The sequence below is a fragment of the Diabrotica virgifera genome, chromosome 1, assembly GCF_917563875.1.
Source record: "Diabrotica virgifera virgifera chromosome 1, PGI_DIABVI_V3a".
Taxonomy (NCBI): Eukaryota; Metazoa; Arthropoda; class Insecta; order Coleoptera; family Chrysomelidae; genus Diabrotica; species Diabrotica virgifera.
The window spans coordinates 28,846,165-28,860,583 of NC_065443.1; positions in this window are offsets into that span (position 1 = coordinate 28,846,165).

Below are 14,419 nucleotides of genomic sequence, written 5' to 3' on the forward strand. Positions count from 1 at the left end.
TATCCAGTATCAAAATGACGTTTTTCAAACAAATACGAATTATAATAATAACGCTGTCTACAATTACATCTTAAAATATTCAGTAATGTGTTGGAACCCAATCGATTCGGATGTACGGTAAAAATTGCTAACGACTATTTATAGTGTTTCAAGTTTTTACGGTCGCCGTAGTTTGAGGATTACAAAAACAAATACGTACCTTTAAAATAAGTAAATTTTAGTGTATAAGTTATATTTTTAATAATAGTTTTAGTGTATAGTTTGAAAAAATAATAACAGTGGTTTGGTTTATGTGCATTTTTGTGAAGTAAGTGACAATGGAAAAAGAAAGTATCCCGCCAGATCGGGGTAAATCAAAAAGGAGTGAACAGGATGAGGAAATTATGGAGACGGAGATCAATGGAAAAAGAAATAAGGAAACCGAAGAGGAAAACGAGAGACTAAAAAGAAGAAAACTAATAGAAAATCCAAATAATGAGGCATCGGTAAGTATTGAAAAAAATGAAGAAAAAAATAAATATGCTGAGACAGACCAAGGACCTTATTTTGTATTTATACAAAACCTGGAGGGGAACATCGGGAGGCTGCACAAGGTAGGGACTGCTCGTTTGATTATTAATTCAGCTCCAGAAATTAAAAATAACATCATTAATATGACAGTCGTAGGAAAAAATAGGGTTAAGGTAGAGTTAAACTCTTCTAAAAGCGCAAACATTTTAGTCAATTCACAAATTTTGAAAGAAAAAAGATACGAGGCTTACATACCAACTTTTTTAACCCAACGTAAAGGTGTTATTAAGGAGGTTGACCTTGAGCTATCTGAAAAAGAACTAGCAAAAATTATTGAATCTCGATATGGAAATAATTTAGAAATTCTAAATGTAAAAAGAATGGTACGAAAGAAAGATAACGAATTGGTCCCAACTTCTACTATAATTGTGACATTCAGAGGTCAAATCGTTCCAAATCAGGTAATAATAGAAAAATTGATTTACAACGTTGAACTATATGTTCCAAGAGTCATTCAATGCATCAAATGTATGAGATACGGACACGTAATGGACAACTGTAGAGGAACTCTGCGTTGCAGACACTGTGGAGAAAATCATGAAACGGATGTATGTGAAAAAACAAGTGAACCAATTTGTATTTTATGCGGAGGCGATCATTCAGCAACAGATCGTAAAAATTGCCCAGAATTCGATACCCAAAAAAAAATAAAAAAGATTATGGTAACGGAAACCATACCATATAATGAAGCAAAAGAGAAAGTTGAAAAAAGTTATGCTAATGTAGTATTAGACCGAACTTCAAACGTAGGACATCGATTTACTTCCTACAAATCGCAATATAGATATAAAAATATCACATCTAATGCAGAATCGTCGGGATATTCCCAGCAACACAAATCAATTTTGGAAACTCCTAAAATAACATCTCACCCTGTATATGAAAAATATCCGAATATTCCAGAATATAGTGAACAAAATTTTACACAATCTCAAAATAATATACACCAACAAAAGTCAAAAATAGAAGAGTTGTGCTCTATTATCTTAACCTCATTTAAAGAACTTTTAACAAATAAGAATTTACAATCCGCAGAGGATTCAATGTTAGTAGATACATTAATAAAAGAGTTAAACAAAACAATAAATAGGTAAATTCAATATCCTTCAGTATAATATAAGGTCATTAATACACAATAAAGGGTTACTAGAAAAATTTTTGTTTGATAATAATATACATTTGAGTATTTTAAGTGAAACTTGGTTGAAGAAACATTTGAGACCAAACTTCAATGGGTATCATTTGTTTCGTTCTGATCGCGAGGACGGTTTCGGTGGCGTTGGTATTCTTCTAAAGAAAAATATTGCTTTTAATAATACAAAGATTTTTAAGAGTATTGAAAAATTTAATGACTGTTTCTCTAAGTGTTAAAGTAAGTAACTCATTTACGCTAAATGTTTATTCGATATATGCTAAACCGAAATTAAATATATCTGAAAGAAATTGGACATTGTTTTTTGAAAGCTTGGAAAAACCTTTTATTTTGGCGGGAGACTTTAATTGTCACCATCAAGTGTGGGGTTGTGATATTACTGATAGAGCAGGAATTAATTTACTTTCAGCAATTGAAAATTGCAACTTAGTTTTTCTTAATAACGGTGCAGAAACTCTCATTCCTACATTAAATCAAAAAAATAAATCGGCAATAGATATTTCTATTGTATCTCCTGATTTGGCTACATTGTGCAATTGGCAAACAAAAATAACTAGTTTAGGATCTAATCATTTTCCCATATTAATAGAAATTAAAAGTGATAATGATATTATAAACACAAATAAAAACAGATGGAATTTAAACAAGGCAAATTGGTCGCTTTTTTCTGAAAGTATTGAACAAGGTATTAATCAAAATAATATAAAAGGATATGACAAGTTTATAGCAGAAGTAAACAAAGCTGCAGGCAATTCAATACCCAAAAAGAAAAAAGTGATCAATTCGAAATTTAATAAACATTGGTGGAATGAAGAATGTGACATATTAATGAAAAATCAAAAAGATGCTCTTTTGCGATTTAAACAAAATTCAAATGCAGTAAATTATATTTGCCTACAAAGAGCAATGGCTCTATGTAAAAGACTAATAAAAAAGCGCAAAAAAGAATCTTGGAAGAATTTTTGTACTTCTATAAATAAAAATACTCCAATAACACAAATATGGACAGAGGTTAGAAAGTTAAAAAATATTTATAAAGAACCAGTCAGTAAAGTAGTAGCAGGGGAGTGGACAACAATTTTTATAAACCAAGTCACGCCGCCATGGGTTGCAGAAGAAGAAGAAGCTTATCCTCGTCAAGTAGAAAACATCAATACAATTGAAATGGGCAGTCTACTAAAGAAATTTAGTCTAAAAGAGTTGCAGAACAGTATTAAAAAACACAAAAATACAGCTCCTGGTATGGACAACATTCATTATGTAATGTTATACAACCTTCCATTGTCCTGCAAAATTACTTTGTTGGAAATAATAAATAATATATGGGAAACTACGCAGTATCCAGAAGATTGGAAGAAGTACATTATGATTCCAATGTTGAAACCACAAAAAGATCCAAATTTAGCAGAATCCTACAGAGGTATATCACTGGCTTCCTGTGTTCTAAAAACATTCGAGCGAATGATCAAAACAAGAATGGAATATTGGCTAGAATCCAACCTCAAGCTACCAAAATATCAGTTTGGGTTTAGAAAAGCTCATTCCACAATAGAAAATATTACTCATTTAGTAGCTGACATTAATATTTCGTTCTCTTTAAATCGTTCCACTATAGCGTTATTTATGGATATAGAGGCAGCCTACAATAAAGTAAATCTTGAAACTCTACATCGACAAATGACACGAATTGGATTTAGTTATGAATTCTCTACAAAAATAATAAAATTATACCGGAATCGAATAATTAACTTTAAAGTAAACGAGGAAATTTTAGATACAAGAACAACAAGTCTGGGATTACCTCAGGGCAGCGTTTTAAGTCCTCTATTATACACAATCTACACTTTTGACCTAGAAAGGCTGTCAGACGAATTTAGGTACATTAAGATACTGGAGTATGCGGACGATATATGCATTTACATTGATAATTGTGATCTTGAATCTGGTTACAGTTCTTTAAACCAATTTTTTCTTCAATTTAACGAATGGTGTCATGAGAAAGGCTTAAATATTTCACTAAAAAAATCAAAATCATGTATATTCACACGAAAACGCGCAGTTCCCAACCAGATTGTACTACAAGAGCATAGCTTTCCCGTTACTTCTCACGTAACATACCTAGGAGTAACTATTGATAGAAAATTACTCTGGAAAGAACACATAGAAAGAATATTAAAAAAAGCCGAAAAAGGACTAAATATATTAAGGGCTGTAAGTTCTTACAGCTGGGGAGCCGATCCAGAAATGTCCCTGTTATTATATAGATCATTTATTAGATCAATTCTTGATTACGGAAGCTTTCTATACTCCCAAGCAGCCTCCAGTAACTTAAAAAAGATAGATAATTTAGTAAATAAATGCCTAAGATTGTCCATTGGAGCCTTTAAAAGTACACCAGTTTCAAATCTTTACGTGGAATGCTGCGAAATGCCTTTACAGTTAAGAAGAAAATATCTCTGTAATAAATTTTTGTGGAAAATTTTATCTAAAAATAGTAGTCTAGTTAGTAAACTTCACAACCTATTTATAATGGATTTGACTAATAAGTACTGGAAGAAAAAGGAATCACTTATTTTATGTGAATCATATAAAGACTGTTTAGAATATAAAGACACAATGTATAGAAACGAAATGTTACCAATATACCAAACAAACTTAACTGATGTGCCTGAGTTAGAAATACGATTTCTAAGAGATTATTCCATGTATCCGAATTCGTTGAGAAATATGATGTTTAATTCAGACATAGAAAATTATTTTAAAAATCATCATATCGTATTTACAGACGCATCTAAAAAAGACGATAAAACGTCTTGTGCATTTTGGGACCCTATAGAAAACTATTTCGAGGCAAAAAAACTTCCGAGTGAATTTTCAAGTTATTCAGCTGAGCAAATCGGTATATTAGAAGCCTTAAAATATATAAAAAATAGCTTATTTAGTAAGCAAAATTTTTTAATAATATCAGATTGTAAAAGTATTTTAGATAAACTTAAAAACATATCAACTAATTGTAATATTAATTATCTCTTACTAAATATTTTAGTTAATTTTAAAAACTTGCACGAAGAAGGAAAAATAGTTAAGTTTGTTTGGGCTAAAGCTCACTGTGGGATTATCCATAATGAAAAAGTAGACATGCTCGCCAAGGAAGCATTAGATTCTGATAATTTTGTGAAATATTCGTTCATTCCAGAAGACCTATATACTATTTCCAAAAATATAATTAGGCAGGAATGGATGGATATATATAGTCATTCCACCAAAGGACTTTTTTATAAAAGTATTCAGCCGAAAATTCCTACTAAACCATGGTTCTCTAATGGCATTGTAAAAAAAGATGTAATTAGAATTATTTGTAGAATCAGATTTAATCATTCACTAGCACCTTCACACTTATTTAAATTAAAAATGGTAAATTCCCCAAACTGCGAATGTGGAGAATATAGCACACTAGAACATATGATATTAAATTGTAATAAAAATAGAACGAAGATCAATATGTTTATGGAATTAATTATGAAAATGAAATTTTTAGTAAAACCAATCAATCTTTATGAATTAATAGTGTCTAACAATTTAGAAGTTTATAAGTTGTTATATCAACACATAAGCAGTTTAAATATAAGAATTTGAAGTATTAGTTTATAAATAAAATGTATAGCAAAATTGTACATAATTGGAAAAGATAGAAAAAAAAAGTAAACAAAAAATAAAAGAAAGATCATTTTAATACAAAAAAAATATTGGTTAAAAAAGATAAAAAAAATAAAAAAAAATAAGACAAAAAAAAAGACCAAAAAATCAATAAACAAAAAAAAAGAATTATGAGCACAATAAAAAAAATATAATAATAAAATAATAAAAAAATATTTCAAAAAAAAAACCAAAAAAAAAAATCAATCACTGGGAGCGACACTGAACAATACGGGAGAAATATAACCATTGGATTCGGAACTAGATATGGAACTGGATAGTATTAGAAAACTGTGTACGAACATTAATATTATGTGATTTGCAAGTTTGCCAATTGTAGAAATTAGAATTTTTTACCATACTGATATTGTTTAAAAACATTAATATTATTGATATAAAATGTTAATAAATTTTATTTTTTGTTATAAGAATCAAAGGTAAATATGATTAGGCGAATGAAGCCTTAGGTTTCGCAGTCAATATCCCAACCACACACACATCTTAAAATATTAGTATCAATAAACGTTAACAGTCGATAACTGTTTTTGATGTATCACGAAATTCATTGTGAAATAACGTTATCACCTCTTAGATGTTTTTGACATAAACAATTTTCTCACAATTGGTAGTTAACGTTTAATGTGTTTTGTAATCTGCTTCAGATAGAGATACAGGTTTTTGTTACTAAATAAAGTCGAAAACGGTGAACTCGATTATAGATATATCTCAATTTCACAAAAAATGTAGATAACGTTATTTGACACTAAACCAGCGATATATAAGGATAATTGACTAATATACTCTCGATGTGCGCATGCGCCAGGGAATGTAAAAATTCACCCTCGTGCCTAAAGAAGTATAACTTCAAAAATGTCTTCAAAAACAGTCCTCCTACTATTAAGTGCGTTCCCTAGTGAGGTTGACTACCAATATGGAAAACTCTCTGTTCTGGGCTTGATGAATTAAGTCATTTCCTGTTTTGTGCGGCATGCGGCATTATGTATCCTAGATATGACGTCTTTCTCATGTTGATAGTATGGACCAGATGAGGACGTGTGTTCAATCTTTTCAGTACTTCTTCATTCGTAGTACTGCTGGTTCAGCTTATTTTTAATATTCGGCGGTATATCCACATTTCGAATGAATTCAATTTGTTGACGGCATACTGTTTTAATGTCCAGGTTTCACAGTGATATAGTAATAGAGACCATACACCATAACACTTTAGTGTTCTCCATTTTATTGTGAATGTTTGCTTAGGATTACAGAGCATTTTACGCATGTTCATGAAACCAGATCTTGCTATTTCAATGCGTCTTCTAATTTCTTTTGAGTGGTCTAGTTGACTATTGAGCTCATGTTATATACATAATATACATATACATTAAATAATAAGGGGGACAAACTGCACCTTTGAAGCACTCCTCGTTTTATGTTTCTGTTGTTATATGTTTCCGTTCTCTGTTCGAACGCATCCTGTGTGGTTTCACTATGTATTATTTATGACCGCTAAATCGTGTCCGTCCAATCATAATTCTTTTAGCACCTCAATCAATGTTACGTGTTTGATGCAGTCGAAGGCCTTTCTATAATTGACAAAGCACACATGCCGCAGTTTTTGAGCCTCAAGATACCTTTCTGTCATCCGTGTCAATCCCATAATTGCTGCTCTGGTGACTGCACCTTTTATAAAACCATATTGAGAACGACTCAGATGTTCTTCACACCTGTTGCAAATTCTCATTACCTACTTTAGAATTAAGGTCCAATATTATTATTTTAACATGATACTTTGATATTCCATTGTAACCACGTTCTATCTTATCATAAAATTTATCTTTTGTTTCTTGGTCTTTGGTTTCTGGATGGACATGAACATTTAATAAACTTAGCTTTCTAGTTGAGTCGTTGACTCTCACAGGCGCCACCTGAAGAAAATTGAGGCTTTTGAAATGGGGCTTTATCGTCCAATTCTGAAAATATCTTATACTTATCAAAAAAGAGCTGTTAACCACAATTAAAACAGCCAAAATCGAATACCTCGGTCACATCATCAGCAACAACGAAAGTTATGGGCTGCTGCAACTAATCTTGCAAGGAAAAGTAGAAGGAAAACATGGACCAGGAAGGCGAAGGATTTCCTGGCTGAAGTATCTACATACGTGGCTGAAGTGTGCAAAGAACAGATTGCCATGATGGTCACCAATATGCGCAACGGATAGGCACTGCAAGAAGAAGCTTTCTAGTCTTACCTCTCATCCTCCGCATACAGCTCCTTTCGGATAAAGCTTCAAAAGCTACCATTGCTCTCTACAGCCTCTCACTCACCACAAAACATGTACCCAGCATTCTATCGGCGCCTACAATATTAAAAAACTGTAACCGTCCACTATTATCACACTGTCACCATTCTGCTTCGCTTCTTGTATTGTTTACACATCCAACAACTTATACTGCTTCATTACTGTCACTATCTGCCTTTTTTGAAATGTGGTTATAATTTTTTAAATACTTAAATACTAGTATAATAGACAATGATAATAAATTACAACGACATATCCTTGTAATGAAGAAGTATATAAAATTCTACATTTAAAATACAGTACAGAGAGTTTTATTAAAAAATTTTTGATACGGTACAGTGTTACTAAAGACCTAAAATATAATTTGTAACTAATTTTAAAAGGTGCATTTACCTCACAAAAGTTGAGCATCTTGTATAGTGACAAAATATTGAGAGAAAAATTATTAACAAGGTAAATAGAAGAATAAAAAGAGATAAAAAGAAGAATACACCGTTCATTAAAAGAAAAGATTTCTGCTAACATTGACAATGGGACGTACAAGTAAAACATACAAAGTAGAAGTAATTACAGGTGTTAATAAATTTCAAATAATTAAATGTGTTAATAAATTGTCACGTCTTTTGTGCAAATTTTGTGTAGATACTTTGTGAAAGCGAACCCCCAGATAAATTCCTAAAAATCACGGCAAGCGTGCCTTTGCGCTCAGTTCCTCTGATCCAGATAACAAACAATAAATCCAGATAAATATGCGAATTATTACACTCATCTAAACGTGGAAATAGCATGAAATTATAATTTAGCCGCAAGAAAGGAAACGAAAATATATCAAAGCAACGGAATCTGAGGTTCTCGCAATAATTACGGGTCGAGTAACTTTTGTGGATGTATCTGCCCCAAGCTCTTTGGAACAATAGTTGGCAATAAACTGAAGCTTTATAGGAGTTTCATCCTTAATTTCGGAGCAAACTTAAACTACGTATTTTCACTCATTATTTGAGATTCGATATTCGCACCTATTCAAGTTTGGCTCTAACGGAACATTTGTATGGTAATGCAGTTGTTCACTTTCAAAATAATTGTTGCAGTATATTCACTACGCTTCGTTCTCCTTTTAATACTAGACCAGTTTATTAACATACAGCAAGAGATATTGAAATTCCTGATGCATACAAAATAGTAAACACATTATCAATAATTATGTCTGACGTTACCAAATTTTCTTCTTTTTCTTACCGTTCTCTATAGGTATTTATGCTGTTCATCTTTACCTTATATACTTTGTTTTCAGATTTTTGAGTTTAACAATCGGTTTATTGGTCTTCCAGTTAATATCTTTACAGTAAGTGGATTTGTCTCCTTATATCTATTTTCTTCCTCTGAATGTGTCTATCTTCTGCAGTGATGTTGGCGACCACATTGACGCCTCTTATTCTATTCACATCGGTTCGAACTAGCTTGGTTGACGTTAAACCAGTCCACTTTCTAAGATTGACCAGACAGGATATACGTCAACGTCCAGGGCCTATCTTTTTCTCAAGCTCGCCTTTTAGAATCAACTGTAGAAGTCGGTATTTATTGTTAAGCATCATGTGGCCGAAATAAGCCAATTCTGTGTTCTTTAGGTGGTAACGATTTCATTTCTTTCATTTTAATATTCTTCTTCTTCTTGTGCCGTCTTCTAACGAAGGTTGGCGATTACTATTTTTAATGCTTTTCTGTCTTTTGCTACGTGAAATATCTGTTCAACACTGAGTTTAGTCCAATCTCTGATATTCCTCAGCCAAGATTTCTTCTTTCTTCCCAAGCCTTTTTCCTCCTCTAGTCTTCCTTGCATGGTGACCTGTAGCAGAGAGTATTTATCGTTACGAAGTATCTGGCCCAGATACGATGTTTTTTTTTTATTTTAATTGTGTTCATAAGCTTTCTGCCATGTCAAATTCTTCTTAACACTTCTTCGTTTGAGACTTTTGCAGTCCAAGGAATTTTTAGAATACGCATATATAGCCACAACTCAAATTCCTTAAATTTTGTTACAGATTGTGCTATTAGAGTCCAAGCTTCTACCCCATTTAGTAGTTGAAACCAAACATAACATTCGACGAACCTCAATCTAACGTTCATACTCAATTTCTTCTTTGTAAACATTGACTTGTATTTTATAAATCCTCTTCGAGCTATTTCTATTCTGACTTTTATCTCCTCATCTTGATCTAATTGTGAGGTTATAATTGCTCCGAGGTATTTATACTTATTGATGTGTGATAACATTTTAATATTAGAAGTGTTTATTTACATACAGCGGGATAATTTGAAATCCCTGGATGGGCATAGAGGGTGAAATGTTTTTGATGGACATAGAGGGTGTGGCTAAGAATATGTCTAAGTAACTTCTTATTTGTCAAGATTTTAATTAAGGAAGTGTCTTAAGTCTATGATTGGTTATTGAGGATTATTGATGGGGAAATGGAATGATTTTGGAAGGACGTTTTGTTTTGCGAGGAGGAGTTGAGAAGATCGGGGAAGACAGTTCAGTTTGAGGCGTTAAGAATTCTAGTTTTGTAATCCAAGCGGAGAAATAAGTTGTGAAGGGTCCAGAGTAGAAAGGTGGTGTCCTTTCCGTCAGCAGGCTCTTTTGCCTTGCTGACGGAGATAAATGTTTGATAATAGTTTAATGGAGATAATTGCTTAACAATATTTTGATGGAGATAGTTAAATGTATTTAGTACAGTTCAGTTTTAGTTCGAGAGCCTAAGTAGGCTCAAGTCGCCGCTGTATCTACGGTCGTATAGAGTGTAAATTCTCAGCCGCATTTTGCATTTCTAGTAATGGATTCCACTGATCCAAATTTGGTTTTTTTTTTCGTCGAAAAGTTTTTCGTTTTCTTTTAATTAAGTTTAATCAATATCAATAATAATAATAATAGTATCCAAGTGTTGAATACAATAAACGAACAATGGAATTTCGTCTCTAATATAATTAATGGCTGTACTTTATCTGTCAAAATGAGTGTCATGTGCCGTGACAGCAAATGTTCCGTGACACCAAGGAAAATGTTTAACACCTTAACTGCCGCATGGACTATGGGACACAACGGATAAAGAAAACAACAACGTAATTGCGCTATTTATAATTGTTGAACTCTTACGTTTTCTCGCAAATTAATAAAATGATTAAGGACTTTTTTCTTCTTGATAACAATTTTGCTAAATTTTTATTTGTTTTCAATAAAGTAAGATTTATGTATAATTATTAGATTTTCTTTACCAATCTCTATCCTTCTTATAAAGTAACCATGCATAAGAGTAGCTACGGTAAGTACAAATATTTCAAGTAGCCGATATTCTTAGTTTTTAATTTTTTTTTTCAAGTAAACATATATTATATCTTTTTTTATGGCGCCCCCGAGCATTTGAGTTTCTAATTTATTTAAAATCTATTAATAATCCATCCCCTAGGTCTCTAAAGACTTAGAGCTACCGAGGTGCTTCAAAAGTTACGTGTAGCACCAAGTATATTTTTATATTTTGTTTAATTTGTAGTGTTATATATTATTTTGTGCCTTTGTTATCCATAGATGTGCTACATATAAATAGCGCATATTCGTGGTGTTACAAAAATGTCGCCCACCGTCAAGGCTTTGGCATTTAACGTGTTAATGGCTTCCATTCGTGGGGGCTCTGCTACATTGTAGCAGTCAGCTTTACAACTAGAAGGAACCTAGATAACATTTAGATGACCGTCTTGTAGGGAGAACCTCTTAAAGAGCAGAATGCGGTCAAATATTTGAGAGTAGTAATAGATAACCGGCTTAAAATATAACGCCCGTTTGGTATCAACAATCAACAAATCAAAGCTTCACCTTTCACATGTCAAAGTATATGTGAGAGAACATGGGATATAAAACTCCAAAAGACTATAGTCAGACTTATGATAACGTATGTATAAGGCATTAATATGGTGGTCTAAATGCCAAAAAAACCACTAGAGATAAGCTGAGCAAGCTTCAATGACAAGCATGCTTAATCATAACAGGAGCGATGTGGTAGACTACCACAACCACCTCGATGGACGTCACACTTGACCTCCCTCCGCCAGAAAGCAAGAGAAAGATACCGGGATCAAACCTGGAAAGATAATTAAAAATCGCACAGAGTTGGAAATGGTGGTAGATGCAATTCAACCTAAATATATTTTATAAAATACGTTTACCGTCCTCTTTACAGGAAGACACGAATGCAAGTCAAATTAAATGAATCGCATAATGGCAGATCAATGCTGGTATGCAGATCAACGCTGGTAAATTCTAACACTGATGAAGTTGTTAAAGCTGTAATATATATATGAAGGGAAACCAATGCTAAGCCTTAGTTAAATTCTAGGTAGATAATCACTCTACATGCTATATTCCAAGCGAAAGTTTATAATATAGAGATAGATCCACAAAAACTAATAAAGAGGAACTTTAGAGATAAATCTACGATAACTAGAAAAATCTATAATAATTATACCTGATAACCAGGTGACATTAAAGGCACTGGAATGGACCACATGTCCTATTTTAGCATGAAAATATTATACACGTACTTTTGTTTTAGGTACGTTTTTTGTCATGAAGATAACTTTATAACTTTGGAATGTTGTCATTCACGACATGATAGCAGATTTCGCAGATTACCTATCTCATATTCTTCTTCTTAAGGTGCCTATCCGTTTCGGATGTTGGCGATCAGCATGGCTATCCTAACTTTGCTTGCTGCTATTCTGAATTGTCCGGTTGTCGATGTATTAAACCACTTTCTCTGGTTTTGAAGCCAAGATATTCTTCTTCTCTCAGTTCCTCTCTTTCCAAATATCTTGCCTTGAAGAATGAATTGCAACAAGCCATATCTCTGTTCGTTCCTCATAACATGGCCAAAATATTCTAGTTTGCGCTTTTTGATTGTGTTACTAATCTCGCATTCCTTGCCTATGTTACCTAGAACCTCAACATTAGTCACACGATCCACCCACGAAATTCTCAAAATGCGCCTGTAACACCACATCTCGAATGCCTCGAGTTTTCTCAAAGAAGCCTCGGAAAGTGTCCAGGCCTCTACTCCGTATAATAACGTAGAAAATACATAGCATCTGATGATAGAGATTTTGGTAGCAAGAGGTAAATCGTTGCTTCTGAAAAGAGACTTCATCATTATGAACGCGGATCTCGCTTTTCCTATGCGTTATTTTATTTGACTTGAGTGGTCCCACTGGCTGTTTATGTTGGTACCAAGGTATGTGTAGCTGTCGGCCCTGTCAATTAGTTGTTGGTTAACCAAAAGCTGTGTATTTAATATTTCGCGCTTACTGACTATCATGTTCTTTGTTTGAGATCAAGTCCGTATTCTCTACTTATATCTGATATGCGCGACATTATTCTTTGCAAACCATCTAGACTCTCTGCAAAAACTACAGCGTCGTCGGCTTATCTAATATTGTTCAGACGCACTCCATTGACTAATACGCCTTCCTGTAGTTCTACCAGCACTTGCTCGAAGATACATTCAGAGTATATATTAAATAGCACCGGGGACAGAATGCATCCTTGCCTCATTCCTTTATCTATGGAGACTGCCTCTGTCAATTGGTCATCCACTTTAATATTGACAGTTTGGTTGTAATACAAATTATATATGATTCTCAAATCTCTATCATCTACTCCCGCTTCTTTCAAGACGTTTATGAGTTTATCGTGTTTTACTCTATCAAACGCCTTTTGTAGTCGATAAACAAATATATACGTCACAGTCAACATCCCTGCATCTTTGAATAAGCACTTGGACAGCGAATAGAGCCTCTCGGGTGCCTAAGGCATCGCGGAATCGAAACACTGCGTCCATGATATCTGTTCTTCGCATTTTTTATATATTCTGTCGTGTATCACTTTCAGAAACGTTTTGAGTAAGTGGCTCATTAGGCTAATTGTTCTGTAGTCTTCACATGTTTTGGCATTTACTTTTTTGGGTAAAGTTACGAAGGTCGACTTTAACCAGCTTTGGGGTATTTTTCCAGTTACGTATATTTTGTTGAATACAGTTGTTATCCATTTTATTCCTTGTTCATCCATAAGTTTTAGAAATTCTACATAAAACTGGTAAGGCCCTACAGATTTACCATCTTTAGTTGTTTTAATAGCTGACGTGACTTCTTCAATGGTAATCGGGGGTCCTGTTTGGCATTCAGTGTCTTCAATGGTATTCTGCCTTTCATCTGTAAAAGTTACTTCCACATATTCCTTCCACGTGTCTAGTTTTTCTTCCACACTTAACAGTGGTTTGCCTTGGTTATCTGCCAAACACCCAACTCTTCTAGGTTTGTATAAGCCTGCAGCTTCTTTAACTTTTTTGTGCATATTAAATGAATCGTGTTTATGTTGCAATTGCTGGATTTCCGCACACTGTTCTCTTAGTCGTGTATCCTTAGCTATTCTAATTGCTTTTTTGATCTCTTTATCTATTCCTTTGTATAATGACATATCCTGATATTTGGACTTTCGCCTCTCTTCCACCATATCTAAAATCTCGTTTGTCATCCACGATTTCTTCTTTATTTTTGGTGGTTTGAGGAATTTCTCACGTATGTCTTGTGAAACTGTAAGAAACTTTTCTATCTCCTGGTCCATTACATCCGATTGAATAACGGTATTCAAGTTGTTTTG